Genomic DNA, 18,554 nt, shown 5'->3' with positions numbered 1-18,554 from the left:
TTTTGGTGTTATTACTGATTAATATACTGCAGCTGAAAGAAAAGTTTGCCTTTGTATATATGTGATTTGGTGACACAGAAAATAACTGCACAGTATACAGAAACAAAGCAGAAAGAACCCAACCTGTCAAACTGGCACATAGAGTGGAACTTCCTACTTAGCATGATAATGGGTCACCTATCAAAAAGGAAGATGGCATCCTTAGCCCACCCCTTTCCTTGAGGAAAGTGGCTGCAACCCAATTTTTATGACTCCATATTAATATAGTTTTTAAAATAAGTAATTAACTCAAGGGATGCACTGCCAGAAGATGTTTTGATTACAAACTTACAACTGATTCTTTAACAACTATTCAAAATTACAATGGCCTTGGAAAGGATGTCTTACAGCCTTTAAAGCACTTCCAGCTGTCATAAAGAATCACACCCACCCCTACAGTCACGTGATCACAATCTGGATGTTTGACAACTTGTTTGCCAAGTGTCCACATTCATGAGTTCATTCTTTGAATCTTCTCTGCTGGCTTCCCTGGAAAGTCAATGGGGAAGCTGACAGGAAAGGTTACAAGAGAGTGCTCCTTCTCATCCCTGGGGGCTGGCTGAAAGAATTGCCTGCTGGGGGGATTCTCAGCTCTTTGAGCACGGACTGCCTGCCAGTAGCCAGAGCAGAGGAGAAATTCTTCATTGGCCTGCAGGAAGAGCATGAAAATCCTGAAGATTTTAGTTCAATTCCTGTAGCCCCACAAAAGATATTTTTTCCCCCAGCGCAAATATCTAGCTGCCAAGTGCAGAACAGAAGAGGTTGATGTAATTCATGTCAACATCTAATTTGCAAAAGAAAACAAACACAGACTTTATTTCCCAGCAGCCCTAATACTTTCTTAACTAGAATTGAGATAATATTTCTTGGAAACAATATATAATTCTAATTAATAAAAAATAAACATTAACAGAATAACAGAGTTGGAAGGTACCTTGAAGGTCTTCTAACCCAATCCCCTGCTCAGGCAGGAAGCCCTATAACATTTCAGACAAATGGATGTCCAATAGTTGTCTATTATTAAAACTTCCAGTGTTGGAACATTCACAACTTCTGGAGGCAAGTTGATGAATTGTTCTAACTGTCAGGAAATTTCTCCTTAATTCTAGGTTGTTTCCATCTTTTGTTTCTTGTCCTGCCTTCAGATACAAGTTATAAATAGATACGGTACACACATTTTCCTTCCTTTTTTATTTTTGCCACATTAAGAATCAGCAATACTTATCAATGTTATTACTTGACTTTTTTATTGTTGAATCTTATAGATCAGTATTAAGTTGCCAAGAATTTTGCAATGCAAGCAAACAACATGGAAAACAAATGAACTAAAGTTTCATAGCAGTGACAGGAATATTAATGGAATATCCTGAATAATTCTGTACTTTAAGCTTTTGGGACTTTTATAAAGAAATTAATAATGAAACAACCTATTGCATTTTTAAAATGTACCAGTCTTTAGACAGAAAAGAAAACTGAACAAGATTTATTAAAGGAGAGATAGATTAACAATTTGTTCCAGTTTTCATAGGATAAAAATGGTAAAATACATTTAACAGAACATGAAGACTTAATGGGACTGGTTTTTTTAAATGTAGGAATACAATTAAAACTAATAAAGTATAGCAAATTTTACATAAACTAAGATTCCAAATGTAATATAATATACAATATAATAAAAATACACTATCTGAAAATACTGCTCTCCACCCTTCTTCTTCTTCTTCTTCTTCTTCTTCTTCTTCTTCTTCTTCTTCTTCTTCTTCTTCTTCTTCTTCTTCTTCTTCTTCTTCTTCTTCTTCTTCTTCTTCTTCTTCTTCTTCTTCTTCTTCTTCTTCTTCTTCTTCTTCTTCCTCCTCCTCCTCCTCCTCCTCCTCCTCCTCCTCCTCCTCCTCCTCCTCCTCCTCCTCCTCCTCCTCCTCCTCCTCCTCCTCCTCCTTTACTGCTGCTGCTTTTCAGTCTTGGAACAATAAATATTAACCTGTTTCCAAATTTCAGCTGTAGATAGAATGTTTTTCTGCTGAAATCCAGAGACAATTTTCTTAAGCAAGTTTCATTCCAGTCAGTATACACATGAGAAAGCAGTTGAAGATAGCAGTGCAGTATTTCTGTAAACATGGAACTAATTTGACATAAACCAGTACTTTTCATGGTGTGGAATACTATGTCTTCCAAAGTCAGTTATAAAACTTTTATATTTATATATTTTATTGCCATATTTATTTAAATGCTATGAATGTAAACTGATTAGATTTCTTATATATCTCCTATATATATATTAAAATCTAATTGTATGGAAATAAGTCTCAATGAATTAAGAGAAACATCCTAGTAATATTGTAAATAGTGAGAAATCTAAAAATATGCATCTCACTTTTTTTAAAAAAAAATGTTGTTGATGCCAAGAATTGAAAATCAGCAAGAAGAGAAAGCTCAAAGCATATTATTTCATATTTTTGGACCATATAACACCATTGATTTTAGGCATAATTTTTCACTGTCTTTAAAGAGTTCTTTCTATCATCCCATTGATTTTAGCAGGTGCTGAATTAATGAAGCTGTTTGTACATGATAAGATTACTAGTGTAAAAGAATTCTGTTGGCATTTCCTCTCCATTTGTTATAAATTGTCAATTTCATCTGTCCAGCAAGGAGTCTGTGGTGATCTATACAACAACAACACCCTAGTCTTCCAACTCACCCATACAGTCAGCATGAAAAGAGCAACAAACCTAATTGGATCAGCATATCAACATTTCTCATTTATCTCAATTATTAAATGTCCAGAAGTAGAAATATACAGAAGAGGAAGCTGCCTCATAACCAGAATAGAATTGCCACTTCTCTGGATGGTTTGCTGGTTTGAGCCTTCTATTTTGTTCTAACTGATCCTGTTTTTTAAAATGGACACTTCAGGATTTAATCTGTGACCCTTTTTAGGCATAGGACAAACTACTTTCACTACTGCTATGGGTCCTTAACTAAATACAAAGATAGAAGAATAATTTATCAAGAATTTATTCCTTGACTGGTTGTAGCTCCCTGATGCCAAATACTAGTGGGATCAAAGCCAATGTGCTGTTACACCACAAATGATGGGAGCTATGATCTTGATCATTGTGCATAATGAGGAGAAATTCTATTCCAACCTAGAAAGTTATAACGGTTAGAAAATTGTACTTTCAGTGAACTGAACAGGAATTAGAAGATATTATACATTATTGTGCCTCACCAGGGCTGTCAAACTTCTGGCCCATGGGCCAAATGTGCTGGCCACGCCCACACCTGGTTTAGCAAAGGGGGAAAAAGTCCTAATACATCATGTGACGCCACCATGACGACATGAGTTTGACACCCTTGTGCTATACTGTTTGAGGGTCAATGGCCAGTGTGCTATATTATTTTGACATATCTATCTTTACCAATTTATTATGGTTCTTGGGATTTTCAGACTATGTGACTATTAAACACAAGCCACATTTTGGAATGCAAAACTAATTCCATATTTAACTTCTTCTTCTCTGGGATTGCAATTTTAATCAGAAAAGCATGATATGTTTTGACAGTTTTTGCAATGGGGTGATGTAAACAGTGGCATTATCCCACAACAGGATTGTAATTATTATTTTTTGAGTTGTTTATAAATCCAAAATTGGAATGTTGACATAAAGTTGGCGTTTGGAGGGATTCTCCCTTCTTTCAGTTGGACTTCCTATTATTTGGGTACATTTTCTACTGAGGCTGACAGAATTCACTCCTTTGCAGGAAATCCCTAGAATTTGCTGTCACAATTGAAGATACTGTCACTATTTTTTTTTCTTTCAAAAAATTATAAAAGGTGATTTGCACTGATGTAACAAATTAGGTATTGATAGTGGAACAAGCCAATACTTTCATTTCTTCACTGTCATGCAGTAAAAGGCTACCTTAAATAGAATACTTTGATCACATCATATGTTTTTAAAGAAATATTCAAAGTATTCTCAAATAATAAAAATTCATCATAATCCAGATAATTAGTTAATTAATTAACTCACACACATAATTTATCTAAGAAAAATATCCACTGAATTTGCATAGGCTTACTTCTGATTATAATGGTTTAACAAATGGCATTTAACCAGCTGAAATGGAACTGTAATTTTTAGCTTTTTATTTAAAATAAAAGGAATTTTTAAATAAAGCATTACCACTTGATGGTAGGTTATAGCATCTTTGCCTCTTATTTTCTTTGATAGTCTCATCAAACAAAAACTCTATTTTATAGTTTTCATTATTTGGTGACTTTCTTTATGCTGCTTTACATAAACAATATGAAAGATAATTTGGAATAGTTTTTAAGGGATAGGCTAAACACCAGAAGACTCTGAGTTCCAGTCCTGCTTTCAGCATGAAACCAGCCACTTTCTCAGAACAAACCACCTCACAGAATTGTGGTGGGGAAAATAGGAGAATAGGAGGAGGAAATTTTAATATGTTTACTGCTTTGAAAGACAGGATATGAATGAATAAATGAATGAATGCTTTGTTATTACCTCATTTATTTGCCAGAACGAGGGATATCTATTAATAACTACATCTATCAATAATCTCTCAAATCAACCTCTCAAACACCCAAGGTCCAATAATGGATTCATTACACTTCTGAATATAGTTAAGAACACAGGAGAGGTTCTACCTAGTCTGTTGTAGGCATGGTTTGAATATAAATGCACATTTATTCTTCCCATTTTTTTCTGCTAAATGTAGAATGGTTTTGCTTGATGAGGAGGTCTAAAAAAGTTTAAAACTTTTTTGTTAACTTTTAGGTCAGTCCTAGAAGTTGCTAATGGCAATCAAATTTCATATTGTTGCAGAGTACAGTATATGGTGTTTGTGCATAGCAACTGTGTGGAGTCAAGCTTAATTTGAGGAATTATTTGGTTTTAGTTTGCATAATAAATATATTAATATGGTTAAGAGGTTTTCTTCCCCTATTGTATTTATTTATTAGTATCTTGCCTTTATTATTTTTACAGTAACTCAAGGGGACAAACATATCCAACATATCATTCTCCTATTTTCCCCACAACAACAACCCTGTGAGGTGATTGTCCTGAGAGAAAATGACCAACCCAAAGTCATCCAGCTGGCTTTCATGTTTAATTCAGAATTTGAGCTCATGATCTTCCACTTTCTAGCTCAATGCTTAAACCGCTTGAACAGGGGTTTGAAACTGGCAGCCCACGGGGTGGATGTGTCATGTGCAGGTCATACCCACTCCAACTCCACAAAGGGAAAAAAGTCAAGAAACATCACATGACAGTAATGTGATGCTGCAAATTTGATAGCCATGTTAGCATAAACTGGTTAATGCTAATGTTCCAGTAATGTTCCAGTATTGCAAAGTTTTTGTATTTTCTCCTAGAGTGTTATGTATTAGATAGGATATATTTATTTGCTTTCTGCTCCTTTTAATATCTCAACTGAATATTATTTGAGGTATAGTATTCTGAGAATTCAGCTAACTGCTTTAAATATACATACAAAAATAAGATGGAATAATGTACACACAGAAGGAAATAATAATGTTCTGTAAATCCCTTTTACATTATTATAATTCACAGTGCCTATTATTTTCCACTCATCAGTGTACCTATGGAAAGTTAAAATCAAGAAATTGTTACATATGTTATTCGGTTCATTCAGGTGAGTGAATTTGTATTGCTCTTTTACATGTTTTTTTAATCTGAGTTTTACACAACAGCTGCCTAATTTTCTCATTATGCAGCAACCGCCACATCACATTATCACAGTAAATCCTTTTAGGAGTGTATGCTTTAAAGTTGCAGTGCCAAACAGTAGGCAAAAAGGCCCACTGAACATTATTAAATTTAATTTGGAATATATGTATATTGGATCGTATTATTAATCTGACATCACTCTGAATTTGTAGGCTAATGGAAAAATTTGGGATTCTGGTTTCAAAAACACATATGAGGATTATGAATGAATATATTGTTTCTTTCAGTGGTGGTCACTTCCTCCTTGCATATAAATTAGGGAAATTCATGAACAGACTGCCTCTTAATTAAAGAAATTGTAATAATCTATATCAGGGCTGTCAAACTTGCAGCCCGCGGGGTGAATGCATCACACACTGGCCACGCCCACACCCAGTTTAGTGAAGGGGAAAAAGTTGCGTGATGCTGCCATGACGATGCGAGTTTGACACTCCTGATCTATATGATCAGTTTCCTTCTTCTTTGACTTGTATTTTGGAAATATATGTTCTCAGAAAAATAATAGATGATCTGTCTCTATGAGGAGAAAAAGGAATATGATTTGATATATTCTATATAAAATATCACTGACTTGCTCTGTTATTCCATAAAAAAAAAAAAATACAAAGTAAGAGAAGGGGAAATCTCCCAGAATCTTTTGTATCTCCATGAATTCTTCTAGGAGTATGTTTGGGATTTACTACTGGTAAGAAAATGTTACCAATAGTAAAGTCCAGGAGTATCTGTCTTTCCTGTGTGTATTTGTGTGTGTGTGTGTGGGGGGGGGGGAGAATGAATGGATTAAAGTTTATTTATTTATTTATTTGATTTGTCAATTGTTTATAAGATAATAAGTATAAGTGTATACATAGTTATGAATATGTGAAATGGGTACATATAAGAAAAATAAAAGAAGAATAAAAGAAACAATATGACAGGGATGGTAGGCACGTTGGTGCGCTTATGCACGCCCCCTACAGACCTCTTAGGAAAGGGGTGAGGTCAATAGTAGACAATTTAAGGTTAAAGTTTTTGGGGTTTGGGGAAGAGACTACAGAGTCGGGTAGAGTATTCCAGACATTGACCACTCTATTCCTGAAGTCGTATTTCCTGCAATCAAGTTTGGTGTGGTTTACTTTGAGTTTGTATCTATTGTGTGCTCTTGTGTTGTTATGGTTGAAGCTGAAGTATTCATTGACAGGTAGGACATTGCAATGTATGATTTTGTATACCATGCTTAAATCAGACCGAAGACGGCGTAATTCAAGGTTTTCTAGTTCTAGAATTTCAAGTCTGGTGGCATAAGGTATTCTACGACGAGGTAGAGGAGTGGAGAACTCTTCTTGTGAAATATTTCTGGACTTTCTCAATTGTGCTAATATCAGATACGTAATGTGGGTTCCAGACTGATGAGCTGTATTCAAGTATTGGTCTAGCGAATGTTTTGTATGCTCTAGTTAGTAGTGTGATATTACCAGAGAAAAAGCTACGTAGGATTAGGTTTTGTTGAAGTTGCAGTTATGTATAGTGGTTTAAGGAAGTCATGGCTAAAAATTCTGTTTAAATTAGTTTTACTAATCCTAATACCTTTACACCTATAGCAGTTTCTTTGCAGAGAAGTTTATTATGTTCTCAAGACCGCTTGACAATGCTAACCTTTTAAAAAGCTACAAAGAAACTGCAAGGACCTGCAGCAATTGGGTCATATGTATTGAAAAAATACTGTTAAAATATCCCATGCATTTTCTCAAAACTTGATTCATTTTGGTATTCCATTGGATGGACAGTATGACAGATAGATAAAGTGGGAAAATCTATAACGGGCCTTGGCCACATTATTTTAACTTGTCTGACATGCCTTCTAAAGATTTATAGCAGCCACCAATCTAAAACTGATCCAAGAAGGACCAGCCCATAACAAACATCCCCATTTTCAAAATATTGATTTCAGCTGAACAAAATACCATCCACCATGTGCCTTGTTGCATACATGGAATGAGATATCAGCTGGGTCTCTGCTCATTATGGTAAATAATTCTTGTTTTTAAAAATGCATTGTTTTCTTCTAAGAATAATTTAAAAGAATGCTATAAATGTTAATGTGTTTGACCAAATGTCTTCATTAAGTGTTCAGTTTAACTTTATTCAAAAAGAACAACAAAAGTACATATAATAGTTGCATTGAAAATTCAGCCTTGATAGCACTTCCTCCCATATTCAGAATTTCTTTCCAATGTGTGTTTGTAATTAAGAAGTCCTTACCACATAAAGGAGATGAATTTGATATTCTTTTCCCCTTGTTGCAAATTACTTTAATTGTCTGTGCAAAGAATAATTGTCCTAATCAGCAGAGGTTGACAGATCATCCAAGAGCATTTATTTTGCAATTTATCCATTTTAAAATATGTACTTTCAAGATATATTTTGAATAGCCTGACTTCATGGGGAGAGTGCTTGCAAGTATTTTTGAAGAGTCCTTTTGACCTCAAGGTTCAAGAATTAATACATTCATTTTGGCAACCATCGCTAAGCTGAATATTAATGCAGCATTCTAATTGATGGCTTTCATGAATACAAGATGTTTGAAAATGTAGCATTCTTCTCTTTGTTTAATTTAATGAGGACATACAATACAGTCAATAAAGATGGAAAATTCTTGGCATTCTGCAGTATATTTGACACTGAAGTGTTCCTTCTGGCAAGCTATGAAATAGATGCCCTCTTGTTTTATTCTGAATTAATTTTTAATGCAATAATTATACTTTACATTTCCTTACACAATCATCTAGAAGCTTATTTATAATAAAAGGCTGGATTAATTATATTGTTTAAACAGGTATCTGAAAATAAAGACACTGGAGAACAAGGAGTTTGCTCACTGAATATTCTTGGGTACATCTTAAAGGTTTGGGGCTATTAATCATATAAATAATCTGTAGTTTAATTGGTCACATACCATTTTATAGAAATCTTCTATTTTGTCAATGTACATCCTTCAGTGATTATTTGGGTATGCTGGACACATGAAAGAAGCACGGAACTGTTGCTGAAGTACATCCAGTTACACCAAGTACAACTGGAATATCTCTGGAGACCTGAAAGCAATGGCTTTGCTGCTTGGAATGTACCAGATACTGTTGTTAGATTTGTAAGTAGGATAGCCATGCAAGATAGTTGCATTACATTAAAAAGAAATGGCCACTTCAAATTTGGCTCCAGGACAGAAAAATATGGCACATGAACTACTTGTTGACCTAACATTGATATTTTTTGCCTTTGCTTCACATAAAACTCAGAGTAATGCAAAAATTGTGGAAGCAGTGAACAAAAACTGAGAACGTTTTGATATTTCAGACATTCAGGTTGCACTAGATCAGTGGTTCTTAACCTTTTTGAAAGCATCGCCCCCTTGAGCCATTGAGGAAGTTATCATCACCCCCCTCCCCCAACATAACCTCTCAATCACAACACAGGGAAATAATTCTTTAATTTATGCAAACACATTTTTTGTTTTCTTTAAAATTGTCATCAGGACATATCGATGCAAATAATTTATTTCAAGTCTTTTTCCCATATCTCAACTGTATGAAAAATTCTGATGCCACCCATCACTTTACTCCCAAACTTCGTGATACATGTATTTCATTATTATTTCATTTATTCAAGACACTTAAATGCAATGACCACTGAAAACAAAATTCAATTGCAAGAAAATGAAATGCCCCCCCAAAAAACAGTAACATTTAATGATTTAATTACAAGTGAATTTTAAGACGCAAAAAGAAATATAAAAATGGCATAAGAACAAACCGCAATACAGGAACTAAGAATTTCAAGATGAAAACTCTGAAACTAAATTAAGATTCGAGGAAAATATATATTCATGCACACTGTAAAAAGGGTTAAAAAGACACAAAGAAAATTTTTACAGAAGGAAAGCAACAAAAATCAGAGCGACAAATTTAATGCCTAAACTGAAGAAAAATATATATATCTACACAAAAAGTTTACACGAAGAGCACAAAAAAATTTGAAACCATAAAACCAAGAAACCAAAATATAATATTGAACTGGAGTGCATGCTAAAAAAGTACAATACAAAGAGTCACACAAAATGTTTCACAGAGCACAACAAGAATTCGAAAATGAAGCCGAAAGTTCAAACTGGAACGTGAAATCCAGTGCAAGCAAATACAACGATAAGAGCTGAGACAATTATTAACGAAGAAAATGTATGTACACAAAAGGCAAAAAAAGAACATCATTAGCTGCCTTGTGCTTGGTGAGCTGATGCCAATTTCTTGATGTCTGGAACCATTTTTGTTAATCTCTTAAATTGCCGCGCTCAGTGATCTTCAACATGTTCCTTGACTTAGAAAGGATCTATTGGACGGCACTGAAGTCCCTCTCCACTAAATAAGTGGAAGAAGCAACTTAACTTCCTCCCACAATATTAGGTAAGTGTTCCTCATTTTCACCCAAAAAGCTTCATAGCCGTAACTATAAAAATGTGACTGGGCTTCACAGTCATGTTTCAGATCTGTCAGTGGCTCTTGCAGTTTGGGATGAGGTTGTGCAAAGTCTGCTGTGAAAGGATTTAGCATCTAAGTGGGCACTTCCAAATTTATCAGATCATAGACTCTGGTTTCCATATCTTCTTTTAGTTGCTTCAAGTGGCAGCAAAAAACATCTAAATCTTCTGCTTGGAGCTGACATTCATTACCAAGGCTTGGGAACTGATATAGCTCCTGGCAACTCATATTGCCAGGAGGTCCAATTTGGAAATAAATGAGCAGATTACTCCTTTGGCCTTAAGAAAATTGATTTTATCTCCTTGCAGCTTTATGTTCACTTCATTCAGCTTGTCAAAAACATCAGCGAGATAAGCTACATCCAGACGTCGAAGTTTAAGAGAACTGCTTAGACTTGGATCAATGGATTCAAGAAATTTGACAACTGTGTCAAAAAGTTCATGGAATCGCCTCAAACACTTTCCTTTTGAAAGCCACCTTACTTCCGTGTGCAAAAGGAGATGTTCAAACTCCTCGTCATTTTCTTCATAAAGCTTGTGAAAAAGTCGGTTGTTCAAGGCATTCAACTTAATTTTATTCACAGTGTTAATGATGTAATGTATAGACTCATGCAAATGGCCACTCAAATTTTTTGAGACAAGGTGCTGTCTATGAACGACACAATGGACAGTCATAACTCCAGGTACAACTGATTTTCAATGAGCTTGAAATCCACGATATCGTCCAACCATGAATGCAGCTCCGTCGGTTGCACATGCCATGACGTTTGTCAAAGGGATGTTTTTCTCATTAAAAAACTCTTCAACCTTTTTAAATATCGAAGAACCTTTTGTGTCAGTGGCTAAATTTCGAGCAAATAACACTTCTTCCCCAATCTCTTCATTTCTGTTGATAAAATGGACATAAGCCAATAACAAGGCTTCATTTTCATGAATCGTTGACTCATCAATCTGCATCACGAATTCTGTACTTTTCAAGGTGTCAATAAGCCTTTCTTCCACACCAGCAGCTATTTCATCAATTCTTTTTGATACAGTGTCATTGCTCAAAGGAATCAATTGTGTGACAGTGCTTGCACTTGGCCCCAACATGGTGGCAACAATCTGTTACACTGCTGGTAAAATCAGCGTTTCTCTGATAGTGTGAGGTTTGCCACATTTTGCTATCAACAAAGATAATTCATAGGAACAAATGAGCCCCTTGTCAGGCGTTGGAGTGATAATTTTCCAAATAACTTCTCAACAGTGCTGCAACCCTCAAACTTGGCCTTTAAGGATTGGAAAAACGATACCAGTTTGTCGGCTTTATCCAAATGAATTCTTACCAAATGGTCTTTCAGTCGGGAAGGCTTCATCGCTTCATTCGAAAATGTTTTCTCACAAGACAAAACGGAAGCTGTACGTTGGAAGGAGATGGAATGAATCCCAATTTTAGGTATTCCGTCGAATATTGGTGACACTTCCTCTTCTCGGCCATGTTGAGAGGTCTTCGAAATGAAAGGCACTAGCTGCAAATTAAATTTTCAATGGCACTGGTACACTATAAAACACACATGGACATCGATAAACCTAGTTTCAACAGTTAAGTTGACATCACAGGGGACAGCCACTCAGCATGCTATGTTTCGAAAGAAGCGCTCACCCCTCCATCACTGCCCATTCTGGCCAATGGCGTGCCACTGTATGGGTAGAGTAATAAAGGCTGCTGCGCAACGTGCATGAAGATGAGCAATGCGTATTCACATATGTACGGCATTCTGTACTGAAGCTAGCTAGAGGAATATTTCAAAACACAGTTCAATCCAGTAATAGCGAGCGATCTGATGTTTTTGTATGACAGATATACAGCGGTTCACTGTACAAAAAAAGTCTCAAAAGTGTCCACAAAACTTCTTGCTCCATCACCCCTATATCGCCCCTTTTTGTTCCATTGCCCCCCTGAAAAATGAAATCACCCCCTGGGGTGATATCACCCAGGTTAAGAACCACTGGACTAGATGACCTACAACGTCCCTTCGAACTCTGTTAATCTGTATATTGTATACTCTGTATACTGCAGTAGGTGAAGGTCAAGTGTTCTACACATATTTGGAAGCAACTCCTATTAAATTTATAGTCAGAGACATGTGACCAGGAAAAATGATCACAAATAGGATATAAAGTGTGACAGTTTAATGGTGTATTATTCAGAAAAAGCTGTGGGATGGAATTTGAAGGAAAAAAGAAGGTGGCAGAAGATAATATGTGTATTGGAGCAGACAAGAGGCCCTGCATTAAGATTTTGGCTTAATTAAATATCCTTTAGGAATCACTCCATGAAGTATCAGTCCCAAGACACACTCTTAGAATAGTTTTAAAAGAGTTTAAAAGATGCAAGATGTTCCCCTTTCACTAAATGTTCATATTTCTGGGTCAAAGACCACTTTAGAGTTGGAAAGTTAGTAGTGAAGCACCTGGAGCAGCTTGTTTTTATAGATATAGTTGCACTTGCCAGGCAATTTAATATGACTCATTCACATCTGTCATTTCAATTTTTGAAGTCCTATTAAAAATGGAGTGTCCTCTGTCAAGGAAAGAATGCAAGGATATGGTTCAGCTGCTACCTAGCTTATGGGATTTGATGATTGAACTGTATCTACTGAAGGTGTACAGAAGCAATATTTATATGTCAAAAACAAATATGGATATTAAATTAAGGTTCTAAATAATTTGACAACTACCCCTGAGATTTTGTTACTAAATTGCTGCTCTAAAATGCAAAAATAATAAAGAATGTATTAAATGGCATTGTGACTATTTTACTGTATGAAACACATGGAATAAATATTCATTATAAAATCATCAGGGATCCTTACTCCTTCAAGAATTCTCAAATTTTCATCTAAACCTATAAAATGTTATCTTAGATTCATAAATATACATATACAAGCTTAAATATAAATATCTTAAGACAATTGATTGAATCAAATATATGATCCAAAATATTGTCAATACACAATACACTTATGCTCTAGACTTCAATATAATAACTTATTGAAATCTGGAAATATAATCAAAGGCAAGTGTGTAAAATGTAAGCCTTTATTTAACCATATATATATATGTGTGTGTGTGTGTGTGTGTGTGTGTTTCAGAACAGAAAAAAATAGACCAATATATTACTTCTAACAAAGACATTGCTGAGAGAAATAATGATAAGGAATCAACTTCTGTAAAATAAGTCGTGGAAAAGGAATAACAATTTGAATGGGGATGAGTAGCTTGAATTTACAAAACTGTATTCAATAAGAAAGCTTAAGTTGGCAAGTCATGATTCAAGATTTATTTATTTATTTATTTGTCCCATCTCACAAAATTTCACAAATAATTGGAGGTGCTAGAAAAACATATTAAAACAATATAACACCCTTCCCCCCAATAATAACACAGAAAACTATAATACACACTGAGAACAAACCCAATAAAACCTCAACCAACATCCTGACTTCTATATGCTGGAGCAGTCAACTTCTTCAGCACTTTGCAAAGGGTTGTCAGGGTTGGGGCCAATGTAATCATGGGAGACATGGATGGCAAGTGCTGTAACAGAAAAGCCCTAGAGAATGCTGCTTCTGTTGGATCTAGTGGTATCAGTAGCAACAAATTTTAGTGGGACAAGGAAGTGGCCTTGAAGGACAAGAGGAAGAATTGCCAACAAGACATTGGTTACATAAAAGGAATCAAAGTCTAGGACAGAACTGTAACCTGAGTAAAGATCTCAGACAAGACACTACACTTCATGAAAATAAAGGAAGGAAGGGGGAAAACACATTCTGACCTGCCAAGAAATGTTACTCCCTTGAACTTATATTTAAAACTTGTTTCTCTAAGGATTGGAAGAAACTCACCAAGTGTTTTCAGACTTGTTGATCTGAAGCTTCCCAATAGCTGAAAGCAATTAAGAAGCAATTTCTGAAAGTGATTAGACAAGAAACTATGCAACCACAATTGCCTTTTGAAAGTGCTGACTGTTATGAGCAAGATAGTTATTCCCTCACATCCCAGAGCTCTAAACTCATTGGAGACAGCTGCCTTCTGGTTTCTTCATGAGGAGCAACTGTCTAGGGCACTTGTGGGCGTTCTCAAGTGCTCTCTTGTCCAGAGAGAAATTGCAAAAAAAAATCAGTCCACTTGCCTGCTCTTCTTTCCACCATAATCACCTGCCCCTTCTTCCCTTAGAACTTCTAGAAGCTATTTTTTATTTGTGTGGTTGTGGCATTCCATAATATCATGTACATGATTTTTCTGTCCATTCTGTATTTGCTCTCAGGAATCATCCAGTTTAGCCACATTGGATTTTCTTCAGTATTATTTGAAACAAAAATTCAGTAGAGACAGATGACTATCCAGAAACATAATTAATCATGATTATTTATGCTATACCTAATTATGTAGAGTCATCCCCAGGGATAGAACTTAGTTACATTCTAAAACCTTCAGACTGTAATTACTTCCCATTGTATTGTAAATATGCTTGCTCTACAATTGAAAAAAATATAGAGCACATTTATAAGAGTAGGGCCAAAGCATTCCATATAAGTGCCGGATAATTATGTAAAATTCATTCATATTTTAAATGCACATGTATCTAGATTTTGAAAGTAGTCCAATTTCAACATGGGAATATAGGAAATATTTGGAAAGCAAATAAAACAAAAGTATGAAAAATATGGCTTCTTAAATTTATTTATTTATTTATTTATTTATTTATTTATTTATTTATTTATTTATTTATTTATTTATTTATTTATTAGATTTGTCAATCACTTACAAGATAATAGGTATAAGTATATACATAGTTATAAATATATGAAATGGGTACATATAAGAAAAATAAAAGAAACAATAGGACAGGGACGGTAGGCACGTTGGTGCGCTTATGCATGCCCCCTACAGACCTCTTAGGAAAGGGGTGAGGTCAATAGTAGACAGTCTAAGGTGAAAGTTTTTGGGGTTTGGGGAAGAAACCACAAAGTCAGGTAGAGTATTCCAGACATTGACCACTCTGTTGCTGAAGTCGTATTTCCTGCAATCAAGTGGTGCAGTTAACCTTGAGTTTGTATCTATTGTGTGCTCTTGTGTTGTTATGGTTGAAGCTGAAGTATTCATTGACAGGTAAGTCATTGCAATGTATGATTTTATATACCATACTTAGATCAGACCAAAGACGACATAGTTCTAGGTTTTCTAGGTCTAGAATTTCAAGTCTGGTGGCATAAGGTATTCTACAACGAGTAGAGGAGTGGAGAACTCTTCTTGTGAAATATTTCTGGACTTTCTCAACTGTGCTAATATCAGATATGTAATGTGGGTTCCAGACTGATGAGCTGTATTCAAGTATAGGTCTAGCAAAAGTTTTGTATGCTCTAGTTAGTGATATTACCAGAGAAGAAGCTACGCAGGATTAGATTAACAACTCTTAATGCCTTTTTGGCTATGTAGTTACAGTGGGCTCTAGCACTTAGATCATTAGAGATGAGTATTCCAAGGTCCTTTACAGAGCTTGGATCATCAACAAGGTCTTGACTATTCAGCCTGTATTTTATTTTCTGATTTTTTTTTGCTAATATGTAAGACAGAGCATTTATTTGTTGAGATGTGAAGTTGCCATTTGTTTGACCATTCTGATACATAGTCAAGATCTTTTTGAAGGGTAGCAGTATTGTCTGTGGTACTGAACAGCTTTACATCATCAGCGAAGAGAATGCAGTTGCTCTTTATATGATCACAGAGGTCATTTATCTAGAGTATGAAGTAAGTTGGTCCTAGTGGGGGACACCACTATTGACAGGTACAGAATTTGATAGGACACTCCCAATTTTGACCATTTATTGTCTGTTTGACAGGAATGCTTTATCCAGTTATGCAGTTGTCCAGAGATACCATACGATTTTAGTCTTAGGAATAGTTTGTTGTGTACCACTGAATCAAAGGCTTTACAGAAGTCTATGTAGGTTGCGTCTATTGTTTTGCCCTGATCGAATTGTGTAGTCCATATGTTTTTGCAGTGTAAGAGTTGCAGATTACAGGATAGATTTTTCTGAAACCAAATTGTTTATTAGGGAGTAGGTTGTTTGTGTCTAAGTGGAGGATGATGGATTGGTTAATTGATTCCATGACTTTACAGGAGACGCAGCATAAGGAGATTGGTCTGTAATTTTCAACTAGGCTGGGGTCTCCCTTTTTGAAGATGGGGATGACCGTGGCTTGTGACCATAGGTTAGGCAAGGAGCTGGTCCTGAAAGATTTTTCAAAAATTATGCTTCGAGGTTCTGCTATGGCAGGGGATAGCTTTTTTAAGAAGTAGGCACATATTCTCTCCGGTCCAATAGATAGAGATGGTTTTAGATTGCGTAGTGCTTTTTCAACATTGTCTTCTGTAAAATCGATATGTATTAGATCATTGGAATTTTCTGTGGTTCGGCTAGGAAATACTGGGCATGATCCATCGCTGTTTACAAATACTGAGCCAAAGAATGTGTTAAAGAGGTTGGCTTTAATGGTGTCATCGTTGCAGTCTTTACCAGTAGGTCCTATCAGAGGTGGGATGGACCTTGAGTCTTTTAGTTTGTTGTTTACAAAACTGTAAAAAGTGTGGGTGGAATTGATGCGTAAAAGGTTTTCCTCTTGTTTAATGTGATAATTGGTGCATTCAGTCTTTATCTGGTGGCATAAATTTTTGTATCGGCTTTTGAAATTGGCAATGTGATCAGTTTTTTTTTCTGCCAGAGTGATCTCTTTTTGGATTGAAGTTTCCTTATTGTTATGGGTAATCTGTTTTTGTTTTGTTTTGGGAGTTGTTGTTGGTACATATAGTTTGATGACTCTTTTGACTTCAAGTAAAAATATGTTGTAATGGTCTTCAACAGTATTGCATCCAGTGAATAGAGATTGCCAATCAAGGGATGAGAGATCATTGTCTATAAGATCATAGTTGCCTTTTTTGAAGTTATAATTGGGGATTACGTCATTGTGATGATTTTTGTGTGGGTGTATGTTGAGACAAAAGTCAATTATATTGTGGTCATTGTTGGAAAAGGGTTCTTTAGTTTGTATTCTATAAATTAAATTCAAACTATTGCAGAAGATGAGATCGAGGCAGTGTTTAGTCTAGTGTTGTTGGTTACTAGTTGTTCCAGTCGCACATTTGTAACAGCATTGTAGAAGGTTGTGTGTATGGGTTCAGTTGTACATTCGTTTAGGGTCCAGTTAATATGAGGTAGATTGAAGTCACCAAGAAAGGTAAAAGCGTGTGGGCAGGATGTTGCCCATGTTAGTAGTGAATTTAGCTTGTTTACATGTTCGATATCATAATCAGGGGCTCTGTAACATAGTAAGAATCAAAATGTGATATTTAAGGATAGTTCACAGATAATGGTCTCAGGAAGAGCAAGCTCTTGGGTAACTTGGATGTTTTTTAGATGTAAGGACTTTTTATAGATGATAGCAGCACCACCTCCTCTACGGATTTCACGATCTGATCGGTAAACATGATAGTCTCTTACTGTGTTAATGGAGTCAGGGAGAGATGCATTGAGCCACGTTTCACAGACAAATATGATGTCGAATTTAGCCATATTTAGTAAGAGGAGAAATTCAGGTATTTTATTCGCAAGGCTTCTTGCATTGAGTAGCTTGCATTTAAGGCCAGCAGTAGTTTGAATTGAGGTAGTTAGGGGCATGCGTGCCTAGTCTTGGGTGATGGTGGATTGGTTGAGGTAGGGTTGTGGTTGAAGGTTAAAGCTGAGTTGTGGGTTGTGTGACTTACTTTTGGTATAGTCAGCATGGTAGTCAATGTACAGGTCCTTCTCTCCATTGTCTAGACATTTTTTGAGTTCAGTGCAGAGTACATGAGAGCGGGCACGTTGCTGTATGGTTAGGTCAGGGTGAGAACGGAGGTTCTTATGGTTGGTGTTGCTTTTGGCAAGTGAATTTATAGTATAAATGAATTTACGTTTGCTTGATTTATTTTTGCAAATGACCCTACAGAAGCGTGGGGCCACAGAGCCGTCTCTGTTTTTGAGCTCTTGGCCAATGTGGGAAATGTCAAGTATTTCATCAGGGCAGATGGTTGATGCTTGATAATCACTGATGATGTTTTGGACAGTTGTGATGTCATCATTGTCATTGATGTCCTCTAGACCAAATAAGATGGTTTTGGATATTTCTGTTCATGCTCAACAGCT

The 18,554-nt window shown here is 35.7% G+C and overlaps 1 pseudogene; it reads right to left on the bottom strand.

The window, feature by feature from the left end:
• Window positions 1-10,944: 10,944 nt before the first annotated feature.
• Window positions 10,945-11,806, bottom strand: LOC148130439 (zinc finger MYM-type protein 6-like; annotated as a pseudogene).
• Between the last annotated feature and the right edge of the window lie 6,748 nt (window positions 11,807-18,554).

This window comes from Notechis scutatus, chromosome 5 (assembly GCF_049901735.1).
Source record: "Notechis scutatus isolate UNSWTSFEM ecotype Mainland chromosome 5, rNotScu1.2, whole genome shotgun sequence".
NCBI lineage: Eukaryota > Metazoa > Chordata > Lepidosauria > Squamata > Elapidae > Notechis > Notechis scutatus.
This window is presented reverse-complemented; position numbering and strand designations above follow the sequence as displayed.